This window comes from Tursiops truncatus, chromosome 6 (genome assembly GCF_011762595.2).
Source record: "Tursiops truncatus isolate mTurTru1 chromosome 6, mTurTru1.mat.Y, whole genome shotgun sequence".
Classification (NCBI taxonomy): domain Eukaryota; kingdom Metazoa; phylum Chordata; class Mammalia; order Artiodactyla; family Delphinidae; genus Tursiops; species Tursiops truncatus.
Window position 1 is genome coordinate 43,537,653 of NC_047039.1, and position 12,844 is coordinate 43,550,496.

The following is a 12,844-nucleotide window of genomic DNA, read 5'->3' on the forward strand; positions in this document are numbered from 1 at the left end:
AGAACATGCTCCATTTGAAGGGCAGCCTGCTGGCTCATAGCTCTGTGGGAATATGGCCTCTGTTGCCAATCTGTTTGTTTATTTTTTTAAAGAGAAGCTGGGAATTTTTTTTAATAAATGTGAAATCGCTAAATTGGTAAAGTTTTATATGCTGGACACTACTAGTTAAAAAAAAAAAAAAGGACATTGAATAGACCAAATAACACATATTTGCAGAATAAATCCCCCCTCTGGCATCCAGTTGTGACTCTGGCCTGAAGATCTTGAGCGTTCATTGCCTGACTGCTTGTTTCCATCTATCTCTTGGCTTTCCTCCAAGAGGCATATGCATGATCATATGTGGTTACTAATGACTATATTTTTGGCACCTTTCCTTACTTCTTCTTTTAGATGTGATCCTGTAACCTCTTAATGACTTTGTGCATGAATTAAGCGAAGTCCATTGTTGCCTTTATTCTTGGTGTTATTTACTCTGATCATCTGACTTAGCCATGTACTTGAATGCGTTATACCTTAATTAGAAAGACTTCTGACTTCCTACCCCAGATTTTCTTCCTGCTGGTCAGAGCCACTGTTGGGTATTATTCACCATGCCATTGGTATATGATGAACTGTATACCACGAAGAATGTCAGAAGTGGCCACCTGGCTGTTGTCATTTCTGTTGGCCATGTTGAGTAGGTCTTAGTTAATGTGTAGCCAACCTTGACAGATAAATAAGAGGATTCATTTGTTTGCGTTTTGGTCCGTTCTTAAATGTAGGAAACCAATCGTTTTCAATTAGAACAAGAAGTTACTTTGGTGAAATACTGCTTTGTCTTGGCCAGTGATGCATAGTGATTGTTCTTTCTTGATCTGATGGCAGTGAAATTCACTCTAATGACTGTTCCAATGCAGTGAAAGTTTTGTCCAGTCTTAATTTACTACTCCTGCTTCTACCTCAGTGATTCCCTTCCTCTGTTCTTGCTCTTCTTGAAATACAGACCGAAGAATAGTATCCTGATTCCTCAACTTACTTCCAAGGGCTGCACTCCCCTGACCTTTGCTGTGAATCTTGGGTTTTAGCCTGAGACAAGATGGCTTTAAAAAGCATGCTTGAGGGGGCTTCCCTGGTGGCGCAGTAGTTGAGAGTCTGCCTGCCGATGCAGGGGACACGGGTTCGTGCCCCGGTCCGGGAGGATCCCACATGCCGCGGAGCGGCTGGGCCTGTGAGCCATGGCCGCTGAGCCTGCGCGAACGGAGCCTGTGCTCCGCAACGGGAGAGGCCACAACAGTGAGAGGGGCCCGCATACCTAAAAAAAAAAAAAAAAGCATGCTTGAGCAGGGCTAAGGGTATAGAAAATCACATTTTTAAACCATTCTACTTCCCTTATATTGATGATTCTCAAGCAGAGATTGACAATCAAAATCAAGTCAAGAAACTCTTTAAAATATGTCTTAGAGCGTACTCGAGTAAATTTCCACTCTCTTTACAGAAAGTGAAAAATTTGGGTTTGGGGCCATAGGCTCAAGGATGGCTTGAGAATCTCTCTTTTTTTTTGTTTTTTTTAAATCTATCTGAGATTAAAGTAGTAGATGATGGTAAAAATTTCTTTCCTTTTAGGTTGATCTGAAAGAGATTGCAGTCATAACTGCTCTGGACTAGGATGTTGCTTGTTACATAGTAGGTACTTTCTGAAAGTCTTGTCAGTGGTAAAATACAGTGCATTTCCTGCTAAGCAATTTATGTGTTAAATCTACTGTACTGAGAGAATTCTTTTAAAGAAACTTGCTCTTTATATGGGATAAAAGTATAGCAGGAAGTAGGTACCAAGAAACTCCTAGCAGCCCTAAATCAGGAAAACTTTTCAGCTTGTGATTGTAATTTCAAATTTTCATAATGCAGAAATCCAGTTTAATGTTGAAATGGGAAAGCTGTGTACAATCTCCTGTTACCCTCTAGCATTTTAAACATTGGGAAGCAAGATGCTTCATTTCTGCTCAAATATATGTTCAGGCTCAGATGTTTAAGTTAGCAGTGGTAGTTTCCATGGCAGCAGTGACTTTGCCCTTTTATCTTTTTCTTCGACAGCTCAATATTTAGCATAGGTTGTCCAGAGGGATTATTATTCCTGGCTTTGTGTTCTTAAAGACTTTTTTGGGAGCCTTTGACTTCTCTGGGTGCAGGTGTGTTCCAGAGAAGCTCCCTGAGAGGTGGAATATGAGTCTGTTTTGTATACCCTTGTTTTCTTAGCATCTTGCACAGTATGCCTGTCATATCCAGTGAATCAGAGATGTTGCTTCTCTCTCCTGGGTGGTTTCTTCTGTACTCGCAGCTTCCTGAGACCTTGGCTGTGCTGGAAGAGAGGTGTTAACTCCCCAAGTGGTCTTGGTTTTTCACATTGGTGGTGAAGTTTGCTTTTTTAAACTGTGATGTGATGACAATGGACCACTCCTATATTCTCCTCTCTTCCTTCCTGAGGCTTGTGTTGTTTTAAACAAAGGCTTGTAGCTAGGATTTTTTTTTTTTTTTTTTAAAGCTGATTCAGCTTAACGCTTGAGCTCAAAATATAAGAATTAGTAGGTGTATCTGGAAAGGTGTGTCTGGAAAGGGATGTGTGCATATGTTAGTGGTGGGGAATGACAGCATACTATACGTCTGCCTTCCTTCCCCTTCATTATCAACCTGCGGTGACTTTGGCTCCTCCAGGTATGTAGAGTTGCAATAGAAGGTTTCCTGCATGGCAGGGAATATAAAACCACGTGAAAAATTCCATAAATAAATGGGATTTTTTTTTTTTACTTGTCACCTTGAATTGCACTTCACAGCATTGATGCTCTTTCTTTTATGGATCTCTGTGCACATTTATTGCTGAAGAGACAAAGGTGAGTGTAGGCTAATAGGAGCACAGAGGAGGAGTGTCTGGCTCAACTGAGTGGTTCACAGAAGCCTTCCTGGAGGCGTTGTGCCTCCTTTTCATGTGCTGAGGATGTTTCCATTACCAGGAGAAGAAAGGTAGTGAGGCTCTTGCGGGTGGAGAAAAGACCGTGAGTAACAGTGGGAAGCAGCCTGTGTGTGGGAAGAACCGCTGGGAGATTGTTCGAGCCTCATGTGTGCAACGTGGAGGGGTGGGCATGGAGCGGTGGGCATGCCCGTGGAGGGGGAGGTGGGAACCAGGTCAAGTCCGATGATGCCTCACTGCAGGCTGAGATGTTACTCTGTATGCAATGTGGGGTCAGTGAAGGCCTGAAAAAGAGAAATGGTCCTGGGATGCTGACTGTTTTTAGGTAGATCACTGTAGCAGTGGAATGGAGGATGGATTGGAGAAGGGACAAACCTGGAAGCAGAGATCAGGTAGGAGGCTTCAGATGGAGTCTCAGCGCTGGTTACAAATCCCAGTTTCTCTACTTAATAGCTGTATAGTTTTGAAATCCTTATTTGTAAATGGAAACTAATGTATATAGCTCATCGTGCACAAGGTGATTAAATGGGATTTTGTCTGTAAAATATGAAGCTTCAGGCCTTGCCCAGAATAAGGAATCAAGGAATGCTACTTTTCCTTCCTCACTTTTCCCTACTCTCTTTCAGTCATAGGATTCATTAAATTCTACTACAAGAGGCAGTCAGATCATCTTTCCTGTAGCAAAAGATACCCAGATCCTTCGGAGAGTTCAGGAGGATGCCTTTTGTATTTTTATTTTAATTAAACATGATCTTAAAACCAACATTAGTGCAGTCTTAGAAAATGTGTAAATTCAGGTCATTTTGAAAATCATGATAGGAGAAAGATGGTAGGAGGCCATACAGTTGTGTGTGGATGTATATGGATCATTGCCCTGATTTGTGAATTGTAGCAACTGTGACACTATGCAGAACATCTTAGTGTGCAGATTATCGATCTAGCATACAATCATGGATGAGACTTCTGCGTTCTTTTTCTGCCTTGTATTGTAAATAATAAATCTGAATTTAAATAGAAGATGCTTATGTCATCCTTGGAGTTCTTAGCAAAAGGAACAGTGAGGTAGCAGTTTCTAATCTTAAATACTAAAATTCCAAGAGGCTGAGCAGCTGATGATGAGAAGATTGAATTGGGGAGGATGGAAGGCATGTGTACTCTGCTGTGCGTTGGGTGCGGGGTTTTACTCTTTAAAGTAAGGTAAATTAAAATAGACAAGGCTGTAATTCCAATGTGGAACATTTAGGCTATTGGCATCCTTTGTACTTAAATATAGTATTTGGAGGTCAGGGGTCGAAAATTGCAGCATTTTAAGTAAAAATTCTAATCCTCGTTAGTCACCATTTGTGACCATGTGCTAAATGTAGTTTAACATAGCATGTGCTTCAGGGGCCCTACACAGGAGTTGACAGTCATGATTGGGCAGTCTGCATACTTCACTTTCTGTCCGGTGTTCCCTTTTCAAGTTAAGAAGCTCCCAACACAGCTCTGCACCCTGTTGCCCATTGAGACATGGAAACAAAACAAAACAACTATGCCTTAACCTAAAAGACAAATGAGCAAGTTCTCTATGCCAACACTTTAAGGTGCATCTTCCTTTGCCCAGCAATAATGATAATAGCACTTCAGAATTTGTAAAGTGCTTTGACATATCTGTCTAAATTATATGCATATAATTGAAGCTTTTATAGAGAACAGGCCCCTTTACCTCCTCTCCCTCTTACCAGAGTGGAAATAATTCAAAGGCTAGATGTGTGGGGTTTTTTCTTTGTTAAAATATAGCCTGTGGTTACACGTGCCCCCTTTCCCAACTTCAACCTATGGGTGATGGAGATTGCTTCTCTTCAACTTTTGGAACTATGCATGTACATACACAAATAGGTTCTGTATACATATATATGCTCACACCCTTGCTTCATTGTTCATTTATACAATGGGGGAACTTGCCTCAATGCACTTTTAAAGATCCTTAACTGTTTATTTAAAATATGCTTTACCTTAGTGATAAGAAGGTAATTTGCAAAGTGGGAAGTCTGACAGAAGTTGAAGTGACAGTCATTGACAGGGAACCCAAGCACCTTAACTCCTTTTTTCCTGTTAGAGAGGTATCCAAGATCTGGGATTGGGTGTGTATGCCCACTATGGATATAAGCAGGCAAGGTCTGAGGCTAAGAAAGACCTTACCCTCATCTGTAGTGTATCGCATTAATTTTCTTTTTCTTTTTAAACATTAACTCTTATTTTTTTCTTAGTTTTTCTTTTTTTTTTTTGGGTAATGAAAAGCATCACTCGAGATAGATTCATTTATTTTGTGAGGGTAACACAAGTATGCACCATGGCCATGTGAAAAGAACTTAAAGAGTCTTGTTTTCTGTGTCTTAAAATGCACACTTCCCAACACTTTAGAATGCTGATCCCTGGAAAGGGGTGAATCCATACGCTGAGAATCTTTTTCTTTTTTTTTTTTGCGGTACGCGGGCCTCTCACTGTTGTGGCCTCTCCCGTTGCGGAGCACAGGCTCCGGACGCGCAGGCTCAGCGGCCATGGCTCACGGGCCTAGCCGCTCCACGGCATGTGGGATCTTCCCGGACCGGGGCATGAACCCATGTCCCCTGCATCGGCAGGTGGACTCTCAACCACTGCGCCACCAGGGAAGCCCTTTCTTTTTTTTTAATTAATTTTTATTGGAGTATAGTTGCTTTACAATGTTGTGTTAGTTTCTGCTATACAGGAAAGTGAATCAGCTATACGTATACATATATACACTTTTTAGATTTCCTTCCCATGATTTCCTTCCCATATATACACATATATACGTATACATATATACACTTTTTAGATTTCCTTCCCATGATTTAGGTCACTAAATCATTAGGTCATTTAGATCATTGAGTAGAATTCCCTGTGCTATGCAGTAGGTTCTCATTAGTTATCTGTTTTGTACCTAGTAGTGTATATATAAACATTAACTCTTACACACATTTCTAGGCAGCAGATTAACCAGAAATTTCCTTGTGATTCTCTCCTTTAGGCCCCCTCCCCCAATTGGAATCACTAGAAGTTAAAATAACACTTTGATTGCCAATCCTTGCCCCCTCTTGAAATGTAGTTAATAACCATAAGCTTAATTACCATAAGAAGTCACAGATGTATGTAGCTTGTTTTTTCTAGCTGCCATGTAGCTTTTAAAGAAAGCCATCTTTTGGGGAGGAGGGGAAGAGATGGACCAAAGGAAATAAAGTATCTTTCTTAGTGTGAATCATGTTTTTTAAGATGCTCCAACTTTCTGTACTAAATAATTCGTAGTCATGTTTCTAAATCAAACGCAGTTATCTCTTGGGAGTCTCAGGACTTTAAACATCAACTGAAAAGAAAAATACATTTCATAGGTGAATACCAGTGAAATGTTCTACATTTCAGAGAGGAAAGGAGCTGGCCCTCTGTGTTGATCAAGGTTTACACTCTCACAGTCCTTCCGTGGATGGGGGAGAGCCCCTTGTTCTATGCTCCACAATGCATTAATGAACTACTATTTTATATGTCCTAGGGTAGCGTCTCTTAATTTCAGTTTCTTTGAAGTTCAGTAGAAATATTTGTAGCCCCTCAGCATTATTAAGGAAATATGCCTTCTTCTGTTGACATTTTATTTTGTTCACTTTATTTTGGTATAAGCTACTTGGGGTTAAACACTAACTATAGTTTTTAGTTTTCTGTGTGATGACAGTTAAGAGTAAAATAACCTTAGTGGCCAGATGGAGTATTGTGGCCCTTTATAATACTTCTGAGTTAAAAAAAAACAACAATATTCGTGACCATAAACCTTCCTTGTCTTTTATACTCCCTTTAAGACTAGGCATACTTGCTGTTTTGGAGCTCAAATATGGCAGTATTCTACTGTCTGTATCCTACAGAGGAGCTATGTTTTTAACCTACCTAATGAAAACACTCAACTAGTGGGATTAATTTGAGGATTTCCAATCAGCCTTTCACAATTTGTACTACCCTGAGGGGGTTCCTGTTAGCTGTGACTTTTGTAGAAGAATGTGAAGTTAATCCAATTTCTATGTTGATTACTATTTTAACTGTCTTAATTTAGCAATTCAAATTTATCTGCCTATACCAAACAAGAACTCTGCTACAAAACTGTGGGAGTAGTTGATTTTATTCTTATTATGCTCATAACCTATTTTAGGTTCTACAGACAAATAATGGCATGGAAATTAATAATGCCCACTGAGGTTGGAATGATTCATCACTAGATGGTAGTGTATTCTAGCCTATAACCAAGATTGAGTTAACCCCTGGCTTAACCTTGACTATGGTGGAGGTGTGTAAATGACCGTGTTGAAGAATATGGATTTTAAAGTTTAATTACACTTCACAAAAATGTAACTTATTCTCGTTATCTTCATCTACTTTGTCTTTCACCTATTGGGGTGAACTTTGAGATTTCTTTTTATTTTGAATTCTGACAGCTTTAAGGGGCTGTCGTAGGTTACAAAGCCAATTTCTGACATGCTATACTCTTAGTAAGTAGTTTCATCTTTTAAGTTATTCTGAGTTTTTAAAAATTTTGCATTTTCTATTAAATGAATCACTTGCTTAATTCTTTAAAGAATCCATAGATAAAGTGGATAACTCTTGATTTAATATTATAAACCCAGATTTTCATATATTGGGTTTTCTTAAGGAGATCCCCCCCACCCCCAAAATAAGACATAACTTTCTATAGAAGTTTAATCCCTTTCTTAATCGTCATGTATTCCTAGTGCCCAGAAAGTAATAAATGAGTTGGTTTGTTTGAATGTGAACAGTTAGAATCTAAACCAGTTTCTTGATAATGAATTTAAATAGTTTACTGATGTAATTATAGTAAGTACTATAGTAAGTAATATGTTTCCTCCTGCCTAAGTCCACTTCTCACCCTGATCGGGGTCACTGTCATTCTACATCTTGGTTACTGCAATTATTTCTTGATTGATCTTGTTTCCACAGTTGCTTAGTTCTTCCACACAACCATATCCAGTTTATTTTCACAATAGCCACGTGCTACTGTTTTTGCTCAAAACCTTTCTGTGGTTTCCTTTCTTTTTATGGTGACCTCTGATGGGGTTTAGGACACACTACCCCAAAGTACGGTACCTTGGCGTATTGACTATCTTAAGCTGAAGAAGTTTGAGAAAACTCCAGAAGCAGAAAGGTTATTCTGACCGTCTCTCTCTCTCTTCTTCCCTGAAACAGGTAATAAAATTCCCATGTGGAAGGTACCCTCCCTGTACCAGGAGGAAGGAAAACATTCCTATCACCCGTACAGGGATTTGGGACCTGGAAATCTGTATATGAGCAAACCTTATTAAACTAACCCATATCTTTTTAGTTTAATCCTTATCACTTACGACCCCCAGCCCAAACCCCTTTGTCTTGTCAATCCTTCACAACTTTATTGTTTATTTATCTAAAAGGTATATAAACTTTCTGCTCAGATCGCTTCTTTGGATCTTCATTCTCTTGTGAAGATTCCCATATACATGCACAAATTCGATAAAATTTGTATGCTTTTCTCCTGTTAGTTTGTCTTTGTAGTTTAATTTGCAGACCCAGCCAGAACCCTAAGGGTGTTGAAGAAAACTTTTTCCTCCCCTGCACCTCCAAGATCCTATGTGGTCTGGCCTTATACCTCTTAGACTCATCTCCCTCTGGCCTCCTCCTAGCTTCACCCTAGCTGGTCTCTGCCTGGAGTGCTTCTCTTCTAGATATCCCTATGGGGATGTATTTATTTACTTTTAAATCTGTAACAAATAACCATGAACACTTGGTGCTTAAAAAAACACAGATTTATTATCTTACAGTTCTGAAGGGCAGAGTCCCCTGATGTGGGTCTCCTGGGCTGTCATCAAGGTATTGGCAGGGCTGCATTCCATCTGGAGATGCTAGGGGAGAATCTGTTTCCTTGCCTTTTTCAGCTTCTGGAGGCTGCCCACATTCTTTGGTTGATGGCTCCCTTCCATCTTCAAAGGTGGTGACTGTGGGTTGAGTCTTTTTCAGGTTGTACCACTCTGACACTGACTCTCCAGCCTCCCTCTTCCATTCATGTGGACTCTTCTGATTACACTGAGCCCACCTGGATAATCCAGGATAATCTTCCCATCTCAAGGTCATCTGATGAGCAACCTTAATTCCATCTGTATCTTAATTCCCTTGTCATGTAACGTAACATGTTCAAAGATTTCAGAGTTTAGGATGTGGGCATCTAAGGTGAGCCGTTATTCTGCCTACCACAAGGGCTGGCTTAACTGTCCTTTAAATCTTGGCCGAAAGCTCACCTTCTCAGTGAGATCTGCTGTTTAATACTGGAAAGTATCCATCCTCCATCTCCACATTTTCAGCACTCTTACTCTGCTCTACATTTTCTTTTATTCCAAAGCACACTTATTTCTAGCTAATGCACTGTTTTATACATGTGTACACCTATTGCAGATGTACACTCCAGGGTATTTCTTCATTGCTGTATCTCAAGTACCTAGGACAGTCCTTAGTTCATGGGAGTTGTGAACAGATGTTTGGTGGATGAATGGATGAGTGAACTGAGTGTGAAGATTAAGCCAGTCTTCTTCACTGGATCTTTGTTTTCCTGTTGCCCAGCATAGAAGCCAGATACGGACCTAGAATGAAGGAAGGGACTTGGGACCGACCCCCTAAACTCACTTGCTTTACTCTCTAACTGCAAAGCTTTTAATTCTGCCAGCTCTAGAACTACAAAACCTCAGAAAGACTGGCGTCAGAAAGACTGTGCAGTTTGCCTGTAAGAGCCATAAAGGGCTAAGAGACAGAGAAATGTTAACATTCACTGCCAGAGAACATTCTCCCTGTGACTTCTGCAGCTGTTTGGTGCAGTGTCTCTGGCAGCTCTTGGACCCTTGTTAGCCCCAAGGCCAAAAATTTGAGCTTGACAAGGCTGAGGAATCCTTGGAGCTGGTGAGGCAGCTAAAATGGTATGGGGGGTAGGATGGGGAGTTGACAGGGATTCCAGGATTGAGGAGCTCTCTTGAAGTTTAAAGCCACAAATGTTTATTACTTTAGGAATGACAAAGCAAAGTGAAGAGGCTTAAAGAAAACAAACTAATGGCTTATTCTTAGAGCTGACATGTCTGCCCCATGAGTGCTTGGTTGACTCTTCTGTTGTTTTAATTCAGTAAAGCCAAATTGTATCCTGAAAATGCCACTTTAGTGATTTGAATGGGAAAGATAAAACATTCTGTAGGAATGGTGTCTGCTAGACAGATGACCCCACCTGCTGCTTACCCAGCTCTCATTTGTGAGCTCTCATTACTCACTTCACTGAGTATTTCGAGAGCTTTAGCTACTTGCCTTGAGTTCCTCAAAGGAAGATGCCTTTTGGCCAAGGCTGCTGTCTTTATCTTAGTGGGTTCTGCTCTTAAACTTTAAGACAAATTGCTTCCTTTCATCTTGTGACTTGGCCTTTAGAGAGGTTTGATGTCATCTGAGGGAAGGCTTTGCACTATACTGATTCTGCCCCGGTTCTGTGTTGCTCAAGGCATTGAGAACCCTCTAGCTGTAAATAAGTATCCAGACCAAGGTCACTTTATCCAGGCCAGACCTTTTGAGTGTGAGAGATGCTTGCCCTTTCCCCTAGCTATGATTCTTTTTAGAGATGTTACCTTTTGTGTTTGCTTATTACATTTTCTAGTTTCTATCAAATTAAAACCATTTGAGATCCACAGCTTAATTACGATGTTTTTAAATACCTTTGAGTTAAAATTTAATTTTTTCACATTTACCTGTACTTCTGCTGTTTTCTTGAAGTTAGACCCAGATTCCAGATGCCACAGCTCCATAACCCTGCTGGACAGAGGGTTACCATGTTTTTGGATTTGTCTTGGCTTCCGACTTTTTTGTCGTGGGCATATGGTCATAATAGGCTCTTGAAATAACAATCCACAACTGATCACTCAAAAGATAGTTTCCTTTTTCGTGCCATTGAACAAGAATTTGGAGTTCAGTGGGTGAGGGTGGCTGATGGAGTGTGCCAAAAAATGAAAATATGCTTTCCTGATTATCGATGGTTTGAAGTACTTGAAGTGAGATAGAAGAACAAGCTACCAAGTTTGCATGTTATTTAGAAAGGTGATTGCCCTTTCAAGCTCCAGTTTTTTAAAAAAGGAACTACTCTTGTCCTTACATCTGTTTTTGAATGCTTAGTCTGTACAAACCCCTGAAATGGAAGTGGGATAGGTATGACTGAGGGCCTTCCAGGCAGCTGGAACTGCATGAGCAAAGCCAGAAGAATGTATGGTTTTCAGTGCACTGTGATTGCATGAAGGACAAGGAGCAGTTCAGATTTTCAGATGCTTGAATAAGTGGGCTGGTAAAAGCAGTTGTAGAGGATCTCAGATGTTTATACTCTTAATAATATAAGTAGTTTGTACTTTATTTGATAGGCAGCAGAGAGCTGTTGAGAGTTGAGGAAAATCTACCTGGGAAGAGTGTAAAGTGGGGATTAGGATGATGGAGGGACCTTTTGGGAGGCTGTAATTTGGTGGTCCAGGTAAGAGATGAGGGCCCAGATCAGGATGGTATACGTCACAATGGACAGACAGGCTGGTGCAGATAGGCAGGCCTCACCAGGGTATGTGCAGTGACCCTTTCAGCAGTCCTGCTGTGACTTTAAACCAGAGATCTGATCCCTGAATCAGGTGGATTCTAGGTCTTGGAAACCTTTTTTTCCCCTTGCAGACAGTGTACTTAATGAGAATTCTCAGACTATATTTAGTATGTTTTTGATTAGCCATCTGTCTTGTTTGGTGGCTGTCTGAAGGAGGTTTGAAAATAGGAAAGAAGCTGATTACTTTAGTTTTCAGAATTTTTTATTAGGAAGTTTGGAAAATAGAGACTTTTCTTTTTCTCTTCATGTGACCAGGAAACTGTTAGTCCCAGCTATAAGCAGTCAAGCAGTAGCGTTGGTTTCCTAAAATCCATTATTGTAAGAAACTTAAGATATGAAAGTACATAGAGGGCCATTTAAGTAAAAAAGGAAAAAAATTCCATTTTAAAAGTCTTTATAGAAATTTGGAAGTAAGCTATGAGTGAAAACATAAAGGCCACTTCCTCGCCTGTCCTCCACTCCCTTCAAAATCCATGCTCCCACCAAACTAACAACTCATCATTATCTCTCGGAACCCAGGGAAAGTTTAGAATATTCTAGACTGATCTGTGCTCAAGTGTCTTTTCATAAATTATTTCATGGAGAATAACAAGAGTTAGTCTCAGTTGACACAATTGATGTCTAAATTAAGAGGCGAACATATATTGAGACATTTTTTTTTAAGCTTTAAAATTAATGGTTCTTTGTTGCTGGAATATGGCCTTTTATTTTCCTTCCAAAGAGTTTCAGAGCCAGTAGAATCTATAAATAGTGCACAGCCTGGTTGTCTGTGGTAGATTGAGTAGAGCAGAATTGCCTGTCCTTAAGCGAAGGGGAAGTAGCTTTACATTTTTAGTAACTGAATTGTTGGCCAGCATAAAGGTAAGGGCCATGTGAGCAACTTATTTATAACTTCCCATAAAGGTATGTGTCTGCCTCAAGCAGAGAAACTGTCTGGGGTGCTTGAAATGTAAAAGTGCAGTAGAATCATTTTCCATACACAGCCTTCCTAGCTAGTTGGTGCAATAAAGTGATTGTTCGCATCCCTGGGGCTTTCAGAAAGAGGGGTGTCAATAGATTAGCTCATTAGCGTCCGCTTCCTGTGGAATGGAAGGGATGAGGCGATTAAATTCGAATCTATGGTTTTATGTAGTGAAGAATGTTTAGGTATTAACTCCTGAGGGTATGGAGGACATAAATTTAAGCTTGGTTTAACCTGTTAGGTGTGGTCCTCCTAACTGTTC

The 12,844-nt window shown here is 40.2% G+C and overlaps 1 protein-coding gene across 8 annotated transcripts in view; it reads left to right on the forward strand.

Moving 5' to 3' along the window:
- ELAVL2 (ELAV like RNA binding protein 2) overlaps positions 1 to 12,844 on the forward strand; it is a 130,795-nt gene that overhangs the window by 42,300 nt on the left and 75,651 nt on the right. The window lies entirely within an intron of this gene.